General features: G+C 33.5%; 1 protein-coding gene across 1 annotated transcript in view; it reads right to left on the bottom strand.

The window, feature by feature from the left end:
* LOC149934855 (sodium/potassium/calcium exchanger 4-like) overlaps nucleotides 1–12,951 on the bottom strand; it is a 135,255-nt gene that overhangs the window by 122,011 nt on the left and 293 nt on the right. The window lies entirely within an intron of this gene.

Here is a 12,951-nt window from a genome sequence, read left to right as displayed (position 1 = left end):
TCCACGAATTGCACCTATCACTCGATCGAGGATAAAAAACGCCTATTAAAAGATGAGGATAGATGTTTTAATTGTATTAGAAAAGCCCACCAAACCAAAAATTGCCCGTCAAAATTTAAAGGGTGTAGAAAATGTGGGAGGGCCCATAATATCGTAGTGTGCGAGAAAAATGAGTCAAATTCCAAGAAAAATCGAAACCCCCCTAAAGAGGGCGAAAAGGATAAAGAAAGGGGAAGGGAGGATTTTACTACAATGCAGGTGTCGGTAAACAGCTCTCAAGTAGCTACTTCAAATACAGTTTTGTTACAAACAGTTCAGGCCCTCGCGGAAAACCCCGAAATGAAATCAAAAGGAGAAACAATTCGTTGTTTATTAGATGGGGGTAGCCAATTGTCATTTGTACAGGAAAGCTTATCCCGTAAATTAAAATTGCCCGTAGTTGGTAAAACTGAAATAGCGGTTCATGGGTTCGGGACTAGTAAAGCCGCGGAAGTAAGTCGGCGTATTGTTAGGCTAATTCTACGTAACAAAATTTACCCACGTGAATTTATAGAAATTCAGGCCGTAGAAGTCCCGTTCATTTGTCGGGCATTGTCTAAACCACCTTGTATCGAAATAGAAAATTATCTCGAGGAAAAAGGCCTACAGATGGCCGATGAATCGGAAAAGGGAACCCTAGACATTAACGCCTTAATTGGGGGTGATATTTATTGGGAGTTAGTTTCCGGTAAAATTGAGCGTTTCGGAAAAAACACCGTCGCTTTAGAAACTAAATTTGGTTGGGCCATAACGGGTCCCGTAAAAATAACAGGTGTAGGACGAGAAACGTACTCGACCTTGCACGTTAGTGTGGAAGAAAATCAAGTTAATGAAACGTTAAAATCGTTTTGGGAGATTGAGGCTATAGGCATTCGTGAAAAAATCTAATGACCCACCCAATGACGAAGAAATCGTAGAAGATTTCGAAAATAGCATTGAATTCGAAAACGGCCGTTATAGCGTTCGATTCCCCTGGAAAATTGATAGGGAAAACCTGCCCAATAATTTTGAAATCGCGAAAAAACGCGCGCAAAGTTTAGCTAGAAAACTTGGGAAAAATCCCGCTCTTTTCAAAGAGTACAGAAAAGTTCTTCAAGAACAGTTAGATTCGGGGATTATCGAGGAGGTACCCCCCGAAAAGATTGACTCGAAAAATTGTCATTATGTGCCCCACCAGGCGGTAGTGCGAGATAGCAGCGCCACAACAAAGGTCCGAGTCGTTTTCGACGGCTCCGCCCATGAAGCGAACTTACCCTCTCTAAACGACTGTTTGTCGCCAGGTCCTAATTTAAATCCTGATATGTTAGGCTTACTCTTGAGATTTAGAAACCACAAAGTGGCTTTGTTAGCCGATATAGAAAAGGCTTTTCTTCAGGTGGGGTTAGCGGAAGAAGAAAGGGACGTAACTCGGTTTCTTTGGTTTAAATATGACCAAGAGGGAAAAATAGATCAAAATTCATTTAGGGTGTTTAGATACAATAGAGTTCCTTTCGGGTTTTCACCCTCCCCGTTCCTTCTCGCTGGAACAATTAAGTTCCATATTAAAAATTACCAAGAAACTGACCCCGAAGTAACCGAAATTTTAGATAGGGATCTCTATGTAGACGACGCTGTAAGCGGAGCCGAAAATGTCGAAAAGGCTTACAAAATATCAGTTAGGATGAACGAAATTATGGGGGACGCGAATATGCGACTAAGAAAGTGGAATTCAAATTCGCCCGAGCTCAGACAAATGTGGGGGGAGAAAGATAAAAACGCAGGCCCCATTCCTATTTTCTCTAGTGAAAATAGTTCCGAAACTCAAAAGGTGCTAGGCTTAAATTGGGACCCCGAAACTGATACCTTTTCATTTAACTTGTCAAAATTAATGAGTTACCTAATAAACCTCAAGAAAACGAAGCGGTGCATTTTGAGTTCCGTTTCCCAAGTATTTGATCCGATGGGGATTTTAGGGCCTTACACAATTAGGGCCAAACTACTGTTCCAAGAGTTATGGAAAATAAAAAATTTGACCTGGGATGACGAACTTCCGGAAAATATAGGAAGGGAGTTTGAAAAATGGTGCGAAGAACTACCCGAATTAAGAAAAACAGCTTTTCCCCGGTATTATTTGAATGGGTTGGAGGGCGAAATAGAGTCGAGAGAGCAACACTGCTTCTGCGACGCCAGCTCAAAAGGTTACGCAACCGCGATTTATTTTAGACTGACCACTAAAAGGGGGGAAGTTAAAACTGTACTGGTAATGTCAAAAACCCGCGTGGCCCCGCTGAAAGATAATACGATTCCCCGTTTAGAGTTGATGGGGTGCGTTTTGGGTGCCCGCTTAGCTAAATACGCTAACGAACAATTTGAAAACAAAATCTCAAAAACGTATTATTGGACCGATTCAATGATAGCCCTTCACTGGATAAAAAATAACTCGGAGGATTGGAAACCGTTCGTTTCCAATAGAGTCCGCGAAATCCAAAATTTAACTAACCTCGAAAATTGGGGTCATTGTCCCGGAACTAGTAACCCAGCCGATTTACCAACTAGGGGCTTAAGCGCGAAAAAGCTCAACGAAAGTAAACTTTGGTTTGAGGGTCCGTTATGGTTGCGGGATCCCGAAAGTCATTGGCCAAATTTTCCATCCACCCCCTTAGATTTATCTAACGACGGGGTAGACGCTGAAAGGAGAAAGGTAGCGATGGTAACCACTCGCGATGATCAAAATTTAATCCAAAATCTAATCCCTTTAGACCGCTATAGTAAAATAGATAAATTATTCCGCGTAACAGCCTGGGTTAAGCGCTTCTCTAAAATGTTGAAATGTAAAACTAGAATTAAGGGTAATTTAACCGCTGAAGAGCTAAACGAAGCGGAAAATCTATGGGTGAAACATATCCAGAAAATTGAATTTAAAGATGAAATAATTTCTTTAGAAAACAAACAAGAGGTTAATAAAAATTCGAAAATTGTATCTTTGAAACCATTTATTGATAACGAAGGTTTGCTCTGTGTGGGGGGCCGCTTGGAAGAAGCGAAATTAACGTATAGACAAAAACATCCGATTATTTTGGGAAAAACTAGCCGTTTCGCCTCCCTGCTCGTAGAAAGAAGCCACGCCCAAGTGCTACACTCTGGTGTAAACGGCACAATCACGCAAATTCGCGAAAAATACTGGGTGATCTCGGGTCGCCAGTTAGCCAAACAAGTAATAAATAAGTGTTTCGAATGTAAAAAATTTAGTGCAAAACCGGGCAAAATGTCGGAAGCCCCGCTACCGAAAGCTAGAATTGACGAAACACCCCCATTTAGTACCATAGGAATAGATTTCTGTGGCCCTCTGTAGTGATTGAAATTTAAAATTGCTTAAAAAATTACTCCCTTTAATTTGAAAAAAATGTTTAAATTGAATTGTTTTTGGAAATACTAACGTATTTGCCGGGGGAGTGTTAAATATCTTTGTATTTGTGTAATTAGTTTAAAATTGTGTATTATTGTTTAATTGAAATGTGTTTATTATTAATTTGTAAAATGTTGTATTTTTTTTAGTGTATTATTTGTTTTTAAAAATGGCAATATCCATGGAAAATTAATTCGAGAATTTTCTTTTGTAATAATTTTCTTTTGTAAAATGTATAAACGCGAAAGTGCCAATCTGGGTTTTTCCGTGGCGAAAACGTTGAGCCATCCCTGCCTTGCAAACCCGAAAGACGAAGACCGGATATTGGAGGCAACGGGGGGCGGCTCAATGGGACCGTCCTAGTATTTAGGGGAAATACCCCATCCTTTATAAAAACAGAATGACCAGAAACGTCGTAAAAACTAGGTGAGAGAAAAAGCTCGCTCGGACTCTAAAGAGTCAACCCTCCTAAAGGAGGAATTTTTAGTTCAAAATAAAACTTAACCCTTTTAAAACCAAAAAGAAGTCTCAAATTATCTTAAACAAAATAAGAAAGTAGGCTCGCAAGTAGATACAGTTAAAGATCGCTTTAGGTAATTTAGTCCTATAAAACTCTCAACAACTTTTCTAGGTAAATTAAAATAGATTTTATTATTGCGTGCTTGACTTATAAAAACCAATTTAAAAATTCAGCTGAAAATTCTATTTTTTTTAAGGAGGGTGAGAAACCTAGAAAGACTAATAGTTTATTGCTTTAAGAATGTTCACAGAAATGCGAACTGGCTGCTTCTCACATTCTCGGATCACCAAAATATTGTCTTGCTCAAATATTAAAACTTTATAGATCATTTCAAGAAATTACAAGATAATATAGGATAGATTTTAAAATATGGAATTTAATAGGAATTGCAGTACAGGCAATATAGGATAGGTTTTAAAATATGGAATTTAATAGGAATTGCAGTACAGGTAATATAGGATAGGTTTTAAAATATGGAATTTAATAGGAATTGCAGTACAGGTAATATAGGATAGGTTTTAAAATATGGAATTTAATAGGAATTGCAGTATAGGCAATATAGGATAGGTTTTAAAATATGGAATTTAATAGGAATTGCAGTACAGGTAATATAGGATAGGTTTTAAAATATGGAATTTAATAGGAATTGCAGTATAGGCAATATAGGATAGGTTTTAAAATATGGAATTTAATAGGAATTGCAGTACAGGTAATATAGGATAGGTTTTAAAATATGGAATTTAATAGGAATTGCAGTACAGGTAATATAGGATAGGTTTTAAAATATGGAATTTAATAGGAATTGCAGTACAGGTAATATAGGATAGGTTTTAAAATATGGAATTTAATAGGAATTGCAGTATAGGCAATGTAGGATAGGTTTTACAATATGGAATTTAATAGGAATTGCAGTACAGGCAATATAGGATAGGTTTTAAAATATGGAATTTAATAGGAATTGCAGTACAGGTAATATAGGATAGGTTTTAAAATATGGAATTTAATAGGAATTGCAGTATAGGCAATATAGGATAGGTTTTAAAATATGGAATTTAATAGGAATTGCAGTACAGGCAATATAGGATAGGTTTTAAAATATGGAATTTAATAGGAATTGCAGTACAGGCAATGTAGGATAGGTTTTACAATATGGAATTTAATAGGAATTGCAGTACAGGCAATATAGGATAGGTTTTAAAATATGGAATTTAATAGGAATTGCAGTACAGGCAATATAGGATAGGTTTTAAAATATGGAATTTAATAGGAATTGCAGTACAGGTAATATAGGATAGGTTTTAAAATATGGAATTTAATAGGAATTGCAGTACAGGTAATATAGGATAGGTTTTAAAATATGGAATTTAATAGGAATTGCAGTACAGGTAATATAGGATAGGTTTTAAAATATGGAATTTAATAGGAATTGCAGTACAGGTAATATAGGATAGGTTTTAAAATATGGAATTTAATAGGAATTGCAGTACAGGCAATGTAGGATAGGTTTTACAATATGGAATTTAATAGGAATTGAAGTACCGGTAATAAAGGATAGGTTTTAAAATATGGAATTTAATAGGAATTGCAGTACAGGTAATATAGGATAGGTTTTAAAATATGTATTTTTATTGGAATTGCAGTACAGGTAATATAGGATAGGTTTTAAAATATGGAATTTAATAGGAATTGCAGTACAGGTAATATAGGATAGGTTTTAAAATATGGAATTTAATAGGAATTGCAGTACAGGCAATGTAGGATAGGTTTTACAATATGGAATTTAATAGGAATTGCAGTACAGGCAATATAGGATAGGTTTTAAAATATGGAATTTAATAGGAATTGCAGTACAGGCAATATAGGATAGATTTTAAAATATGGAATTTAATAGGAATTGCAGTACAGGTAATAAAGGATAGGTTTTAAAATATGGAATTTAATAGGAATTGCAGTACAGGCAATATAGGATAGGTTTTAAAATATGGAATTTAATAGGAATTGCAGTACAGGTAATATAGGATAGGTTTTAAAATATGGAATTTAATAGGAATTGCAGTACAGGTAATATAGGATAGGTTTTAAAATATGGAATTTAATAGGAATTGCAGTATAGGCAATATAGGATAGGTTTTAAAATATGGAATTTAATAGGAATTGCAGTACAGGCAATATAGGATAGGTTTTAAAATATGGAATTTAATAGGAATTGCAGTACAGGCAATGTAGGATAGGTTTTACAATATGGAATTTAATAGGAATTGCAGTACAGGCAATATAGGATAGGTTTTAAAATATGGAATTTAATAGGAATTGCAGTACAGGCAATATAGGATAGGTTTTAAAATATGGAATTTAATAGGAATTGCAGTACAGGTAATATAGGATAGATTTTAAAATATGGAATTTAATAGGAATTGCAGTACAGGTAATATAGGATAGATTTTAAAATATGGAATTTAATAGGAATTGCAGTACAGGCAATATAGGATAGGTTTTAAAATATTATGTTTTATAGGTTTTGCCGTAAAGGTAATATAGGCTAGGTTTAAAAATATGTATTTTTATTGGAATTGCAGTACAGGGAATATAGGATAGGTTTTAAAATATGTAATTTCATACTAATTGCAGTATAGGTAATATAGGATAGGTTTTAAAATATGGAATTTAATAGGAATTGCAGTACAGGCAATATTGGATAGGTTTTAAAATATGGAATTTAATAGGAATTGCAGTACAGGCAATATAGGATAGGTTTTAAAATATGGAATTTAATAGGAATTGCAGTACAGGTAATAAAGGATAGGTTTTAAAATATGGAATTTAATAGGAATTGCAGTACAGGTAATATAGGATAGGTTTTAAAATATGGAATTTAATAGGAATTGCAGTATAGGCAATATAGGATAGGTTTTAAAATATGGGATTTCATAGGAATTGCAGTATAGGTAATATAGGATATGTTTTAAAATATGGAATTTCATAGGAATTGCAGTATAGGTAATATAGGATAGGTTTTAAAATATGGAATTTAATAGAAATTGCAGTACAGGCAATATAGGATAGGTTTTAAAATATGGAATTTAATAGGAATTGCAGTACAGGCAATATAGGATAGGTTTTACAATATGGAATTTAATAGGAATTGCAGTACAGGCAATATAGGATAGGTTTTAAAATATGGAATTTAATAGGAATTGCAGTACAGGCAATATAGGATAGGTTTTAAAATATGGAATTTAATAGGAATTGCAGTACAGGCAATATAGGATAGGTTTTAAAATATGGAATTTAATAGGAATTGCAGTACAGGCAATATAGGATAGGTTTTAAAATATGGAATTTAATAAAAATTGCAGTACAGGCAATATAGGATAGGTTTTAAAATATGGAATTTAATAGGAATTGCAGTACAGGCAATAAAGGATAGGTTTTAAAATATGGAATTTAATAGGAATTGCAGTACAGGCAATATAGGATAGGTTTTAAAATATGGAATTTAATAGGAATTGCAGTACAGGTAATATAGGATAGATTTTAAAATATGGAATTTAATAGGAATTGCAGTACAGGTAATATAGGATAGGTTTTAAAATATGGAAATTTATAGGAATTGCAGTACAGGCAATATAGGATAGGTTTTAAAATATGGAATTTAATAGGAATTGCAGTACAGGCAATATAGGATAGGTTTTAAAATATGTAATTTCATAGGAATTTCAGTACCGGTAATAAAATATAGGTTTAAAAATATGGAATTTGATAGGAAATGCAATACAGAAAATGTAATATAGGTTTAAAAATATGGAATTTGATAGGAATTGCAGTACGTGAATATAGGATAGTTTTAAAATATAGGATTTGATAGGAAATTCAGGACTTCCTCGCTACCTATTATAGATATATTTTATACAAAAGAAAGATAAAATCTTCTAGAATTTTTAAATAAAAATGCGGGTGTTTATGCGAACGAGAAAAGAGAGGCTGTATGTCTATTAAAAGCGGGGAAGGGTGAGCCATCTCTCGCGACATTCGTCAGGGCCGCGGGTTTAGTGAAGTGCAAAAACCGGTGAATCATCCTTTTCTGTCGGGCCCACTATTTTAAATGGCATCGCATCGATTTCAGCCACGCACCGAGAAAAAGAATTATGTTGAAGAGAAATGTCTTTATGGAATATCGATCCATGGAAAAGGCGCCTTTCACTATAAATAATATCAGCTCCTATTCCACTAAGACACCGGAACTTACGCCACGCCAAAAGTGCCATTTCGCCGCTTAATATCCCGTATCAAACGATTTACGCTTGGATTCTCATAAGTTTATAATTATATTTCATACTAGTATGATAGTGCTATATTTTCCACCAAGATTGTATTGAGGTTAACCTAGAATACGCAATCGCTTCGTTACAAAAATCGCCAATAGATGTTTCTGTAAATTAAAATGAATAAAAAGTAGTGTTGTAGATCGGAAAATTACTAAAGCTTTTTTTCCGGAAAATTTTCCGTATTTTTCCGAAAAAAATAAAAAATGTTTTCATTCCATGATTAGTCTAATATTGTTTGAAAATTTAAATAAAGCGGAATTATAGCCTCATTTTTTCAAATCTGAAAGTAAAACTAAACCTCTAGACTAGCTTTAAACTTATTAACAATGTAACACTATTAATATTTTGTAGTATATTTACTGTTATTAGACAATTTATATCGATAAAAAGTTAAAAACATTAAAAACCCTTAAAAAGTAATTTATCTTTCAATTTTTTATTTTTCCGATTTGCGGAAAATTTTCTTTAAATCCGCATTTTATTTTCAACACTAATAAAAAGTAAAAAAAAAATGAATATATGGCTCTTACGTCACAAGACGCAGCTTTATTAGTATATTCATCGCACGCGCTAGAAAAACCAATATTCCTGTGGCGACTGTAGCGCGCTCTCGTAGGCTTGTAAAAGTGACGTATTCTATTTTTTATTCATTTTATATTATAGGAACACCTATCGGATACGGAGTTCTATATTGTCTTTGCCATGGCGCGTATAACTGGCTCGTGATAATTGGTTTTTAAGTTACGTAATTGTTTCGCTAGAGGCACTTTTTTTAAAATGACGTCAATTCTACGTCACTCAATGCGTAAAATTTCTTATTTATTGAGAGCATACATTCGGCTAACTTGATAACCCATACAGAATAAATTAGTAAAATATCTGAAGATATTTAGTGGTTTCTGATATACAGGGTGGAAGCCTCAGCCGTGGTCCAGTCTCGGTTCTTCTCCTGGTACACCGGAGTGCTGCGGGTCGAACACTTCTACAGGCGCTGGTATTACCAAAATAGACCAATAACATAATTAAAAGCGCATCTTTATCCAATCGCCCGAAAAGTATTTGGAAGATGCGCTTCTAATTATCCCATTGGTCTATTTTAAGACTACGAAAAGTACCGAGGCTGGACCACGGCTCAGGCTTCCAATTCTCCCATTGGTCTATTTCTGGCCTACCAGCGCCTGTAGACGTGTTCCACCCGCAGCACTCTGGTGTACTAGGAGAAGTACCGAGGCTGGACCACGGCTGAGGCTTCCAATTCTCCCATTGGTCTATTTGTGGCCTACCAGCGCCTGTAGAAGTGTTCCACCCGCAGCACTCTGGTGTACTAGGAAAAGTACCGAGGCTGGACCACGGCTGAGGCTTCCACCCTGTATTTCCGCAAGCTACTTAAAAGACCTCAAAATCAGCTGAATATTGAGGGTGATGCTACAGAATCATTTATTTTTGGAAGTGGAAAAATATGCCTGGGGAGTGACCTGAAATTTGACCCGAATTGTTCAAACGATTAAATTAAACTTAGACTATCCCGGTTTTTCATTCATCGTATCAACTACAAATAAAAACATTATTGATAACCTATTGAGAAACAAGATCTAACGCAGATGGTTTTAATTATAACCCAAAAATATGCACATTTATTCTGATAGGTGATTTCTTTAAAACATTTTCTACCAAGAGTTGTCGATTTTTTTAATTTTTAACATACGACATGAGCTATATGGAATGTTTTGAAGCACACCATCGATTTCCTCGCTTTTAACTACACATAATATGAGATCAATAAATTATAATTAACCAATGAATTTGAAAGGACAAACAGCTTAAAAGAAAACTGCTCCTTCAAAGTCATCCGCTCATCGTAGTTGTCAATCGTTTTTACAAAGTAGTCGAAATTTATGGCCAACTTCAAGATACACTTATACAAGGACTGAGCATGAAACGTTGGTAGTAGTGTAGCTAGATAGGCGAATAGGTTCTAGGTGATTTTCACCGACTTTGTTTAAATTTCGCAGATATGTAGACCTTTATGTAACTGGAAATTTCCCAAAAAGAAAAGTTTCGACGGACTTCAGTTTTGCCATGGCAAGCAAATATGTTTTGGATTACTTAAAATCTACTTTTCACTATGGCAATTAACAGGGATAAATCGCCAATTTTTAGAAAAATTTGAAAATATTAAAAAATAAATTATATTAAAAAATTGTTCATTGGGTAAATTCAGGTTAATTTGGGTAAATGCGTGAAAATTTGGGAAAAAATAAGCAAATTGGGTAAATACAAGTAAATTTGGGTTATATTATTTAAAATGGGTAACAATGAGTAAATGCATGTACATTTCGGTAAATAGTAGTAAAGTGTGTGAATTAGTTAAATGGAAGTTAAAATATCAAAATTTTGATAATGGAAGCAAAATTGGTAAATGCCATTAAATTGGATCAATTTGTGTAAACTCAAGTAAAGTGGCTAAATTTAGGTAAATGCCATTAAATTAGATAAATTTAGGTAAATTCAAGTTAATTTTACCAAAATTTAGCCAATTTAATGGTATTTATCAATTGTCCTTCCATAACCAAAATTTAGTAAATGTACTTGCATTTTCCTAATTTTACTAATATTTACCGTATTTGCGGACGAATTTTCGATTTAGTTCTGACTGTAATGAAATAACAATGCTTTGTAACCAAATTAATATTTAAATTTAAACGAGTACAATCTTAATAAGTAAGGTAATTTCGTCGCCGTTAAAACAAAACCACGTATCTTTTCGGTGGCCTTTTTTAGAAAAATGGATTTTTAATTTTGCAGGAGCTTGTGAAATCGCGTGTTAGGTTTTTACACGCGAGTTAATTTTATAGTTAAATAATTTCATTTCAATATTGAATTTATGAGGATTTTAATTTAAAATGTTTTGCTAAAGGCGAATTTTTTGAGATACGTGGTCTCGCGTCATGAAGTGAAATAGGAGCTGAAAATAAGCGAGATACGTGCTTTGGCGCGAAATGCGTTGTGAATATCAAAGTTACGTTATATGTTTTCTCGATTTAAAAATAGAAAATAAATTGCAACCTATTAATGTTTTTAATGTTATATACGTAATTTGGGGTGTAGAATCTAAATCTGTCAATTTTTACAAAACCACGTCTCTCAAGTTACGTGGTTTTGTTTTAACGGCGACGATTTTTTCTTTAACTACCGTTCCAGTCTAACCCAGGTGAAAAACACAAAACTTCGATTTCGCTGAAAACGCCAAATAGAATAACAATTGGGTAAAAATATAGTTATAAAATCAAATGTATTTCGGTTGTTTAAAAGAAAATGAGAATACTGTCCTCGTTATCAATGCGCAAGAAGAGACGATAGTCATTACTTGGAAATTGAATAGGGTAAAAGCTTTTTACGAGGGTAAATGTTTTCAGAGTTTTTTCTTGGAACGCCGATATGAAGAGACAGGATGAAAATCATACAACCAAGGGCTAAATATTGACATGGAATTACTTGGTCGTCTTGGTTACGGGCCAACCTCTCATCTCCCCCGTTTTCAATCTTGCGCCATTGTTATAACTTATTTACAGTGTACTGGAAGATGTAGCTGTACGGAAAAGCTGCTGAAGGTAAGCTCAAAGCTTACCTGGAAAGGCCCATAGATTTGATAAAATGGCGATAAGTTGTCTCGAAATTTATGCGTAATTTATCCTTTTTAAATAGCCAAAACACAATGAAAACGTCGTAAAGTAAACCTATTTAAGGTTGTAAATAATTGGGTACAAAATCAGTGTTGTTGATTTTTATAATAGAAATAAATAGATTTATTTATTATATGAAAATCGCTAATTTACTCTAAATTTAAATTAATCCTAATTAAATTGAATTATACTAACTGAGATTGCTAGATAACCTACTTTTGTTCATTTTCATAAATACATTGAAATAAAATAGGTGATTTCAATGATTTTTTAATTATTTGATTTAAATCGCGGTTTAAATCACTGATTTAAATAAAATTTGATTTAAATCAGACAACTAAATATTAATTAATTAAAATGACAAACAAAGGAAGCTCACATTAAATTTAAATTTGATTTTAAAACTCTAGGATATGGGTTTGTTATAAAATTCCGATATTAACCTAATTTGGCTAGTGAAATTATTATAATAATTGGTATAATTTACGATTAACTAACATTACAGTATACATCGTCCCAAAGGTTCAAATATAATTTCTATAGAATCCTTTAGAAATCTATAGCAACTTCATAAGGGTATAAATCCATTAGAATATTCTATTAATATTTTTAAAGACAAACTTTTAGAGAAAGTCATACTAAATGGTTTTTATAGATATCAGAAATTTAAATACTTCTGATAATACCTAAATTATTCTAAAGAGTAAACGTAGTCGAAAGCAATTTTTTTAGAAAAAACCCCATTCTAAAGATAGTTTGTCTATAACAGATAATAAATAATTTGTTAGAAGCATTGGAGAGTCAATTAGAGATTAAACCCCATTTCGACAAAATTATATTTACCAGAGCTACCAAACAATTAATTGACAATGTCAATAAGCCCAGCCTACATAATCCCATGACTTAAACCGTTTAAGAATCGTTTTATTCCCGTAAAACCCCCCAACGCAACGCGACACAGTCATTTCGCATTTATCAATACAAGACGAGACATAAGTT

The sequence above is a fragment of the Leiobunum rupestre genome, chromosome 7 (assembly GCF_980474605.1).
Source record: "Leiobunum rupestre chromosome 7, qqLeiRupe1.1.hap1, whole genome shotgun sequence".
NCBI lineage: Eukaryota > Metazoa > Arthropoda > Arachnida > Opiliones > Sclerosomatidae > Leiobunum > Leiobunum rupestre.
This window is presented reverse-complemented; position numbering and strand designations above follow the sequence as displayed.